This window comes from Phalaenopsis equestris, unplaced genomic scaffold, assembly GCF_001263595.1.
Source record: "Phalaenopsis equestris unplaced genomic scaffold, ASM126359v1 Scaffold000411, whole genome shotgun sequence".
NCBI classification, from domain to species: Eukaryota; Viridiplantae; Streptophyta; class Magnoliopsida; order Asparagales; family Orchidaceae; genus Phalaenopsis; species Phalaenopsis equestris.
In genome coordinates, this window is record NW_018164852.1 from 1,187,895 (window position 1) to 1,190,530 (window position 2,636).

Below are 2,636 nucleotides of genomic sequence, written 5' to 3' on the forward strand. Positions count from 1 at the left end.
ATATATATATATATAATGGTATTAAATTCAAATACTTGCACACTAATTTTTTATAAAGTAAATGAGATACAAGGTGAGCACATTTTTAAACAAAGTCATATGAGATAAATATATTAATTATTTATAACATTGATTTGTCATTCTAATGTTTGATACATGACTCTCTCCACATAATACCACGAGGATATCAATAAAAATATTGTGTTTCCTATGTAAAATGTTATAAATAGAATAAAACGGAACTCTTAAACATCAATACACCTTTTAATGCAATGGTTAGAATTTCTAATAAAGCTCTAAAGTGTGAACGTACAGGAGTACTCTCAAAGTTGGAAGACTATTAACCTTGAGATATATTTCATAAATTGAGTCGATCCTATATTAAGGGAATGACGAATAACAAATAATGAATAACGAATGTGACGGCTCGCATGTTATAATCGAGTAATTTCGAACATTGTCAAAACTGCCAAAATGATTTCTAATTGAGGGATAGACTGCAAAAACACTTCTAGACTATGAAAATTATCTAATAAGAAACCTTCCATGGTCAAATTAACCAATTCGATCATATATATATATATGTATATATATATGTATATATATATATATATGTATATATATTATTACCCCAAAATTTATATATTTATTTACCAATTCTTCCCACTCTGCCTCCACCATCGCCCTCGCCATACTCCACCGTCCCATTCAACCAATCGGAATGAAGGAGAGAATTAAAAAAATAATAAAATAATTTTAAACTATTTAAATTTTGTACTCTGGTGCCCCTCTATTACTTTTCACCTCAAATTCCAAGCTTCTTGAAAATTGAAGTGATTCAGGGTTAAATTGATCAGGGTTATATTGATCCGCATATATTGAGATTCAGAATAATGCGGAATATCAAAATAAATAATTTTATTAATATAAAAGAGGATATAAATAACTCTTATATGAATTTTATAATAGAAAATATAATAAAAAAAAAATGATATGAAAGAATATATACATCAAATTATATCTCCGATGATCAATTCATATTAATTATTAGGAGATGTATGAACTATCATAGAATAGGAAAGTTTAAAATAAGGAAAGAAATAACTTCTAATCCAATGAAATAAATATAAAATATGAAAGAAAATATCTCCTTAATTTAAGGAAATAATTTATTCATCATAACTTCTTACAGGAATAAATTATTTCCTAGTATAACTCTTAACACTACTATTCAAGTTTGGAATGTATGTAAATAATTCCTAAGTCGTTCGGATTATCAAATTTATTAGAATCAAGCTTGACTAAATTTTGAGTTTTGTCTGTCATGTGTTTCGGCGTAGAAGGTAGATGTGGGTTTGGAAAGAGACAATTTATAGGAAAACTGACTTTCAATTGACCGTGATTATCGTTGACTGCGTAGAAACATGTAAATCACACCCAACAAATTCTGCTGACAGAGAAAGCAGCTGAAGAAAGGGCGGTTGGAAACACAGCTCCCCCTGATGCTTGTGCAAAGAAGAAAAAATGTTGCAGGAGAAAAGGGTCGGCGATTGATCCAGCTGCAAGACCCAACGCTGGATTTTTGTGGAAGAAAATAGTGTTGTTTCCCGAGACTCGGAAGACCAACAGTAAAAGACTATTTTGTCTCCTATGGGAAAGTCCTTCGGGTAAGAACAACGGAAGAACTTGCTGTTGGGAAGGACGACAGAGAAGCCATCAGTACATAACTCATTAGAGAAGGGTCGCCATTGAGAGCGAGAGTCGGTCGACAGAGGTCCGGCTGAAATCTTGCCGGGAAAGCCCGTTAGTGAGAGGCCCGCAATAATCCACGGTTGGTTGCCCAAACAATATATCCTCGATGAAGTTCTCAAGAATGTTGTTACTGTAGATGCGCTCCAGTCTCGCGACAAGAAGGTCCGAGAATGGAATCCCGAGATCAACTCTTAGAAAAACTATTATCAAGCATGTTGTTATTAGAGACGACATAATATCAAACAAGCAACATGTGAATAAGCTTGGCTCAATAAAGCTTAGCTCGCTATGGTAAAACTTATTAAATAAATTTGCCAAATTAAAATCTCATTTGCAAAGCTGAATAAATCTCATTTATTTTTTCAAATAAACTATTCATTCAAGGCTCTTTAGTCAAGCCTGAACCATCCTATTCTCTTCTCCAACTAGGCTTCATGTATTCTTTATTTGTAATTTAAGTTCAAGGCTTATTCCATGATACTTATTTCTCATTACAATATTATTTAAAATTAAATCATTACATAGATAACATCATGATATTATATTTTGATGTGTAACATTATTAAGACTAATTGATATTATATTTTGAGGTGTAGATGTTTGATACGTAAATACATAAGAACATTGTGGTATGTATGTAAATGCCTCTATTTTCAAATATATAAAATTGAAATGAAGTTTGCACTATGAAGGTCACTCGTCATTTCGCGTAGAGGTCAATGCTTTCTTTCAAGCTTTCACTTCATGAAACATTTGTACATGTATAAATATACAAGTATATGAGAAAAATAAAGTAAATATACACATGACAGGTCAAGAATATAATCTTATTAACAAAAACTATTATCTGAATTAAAATAGAAGTTGCTTGAAACTATAAACTG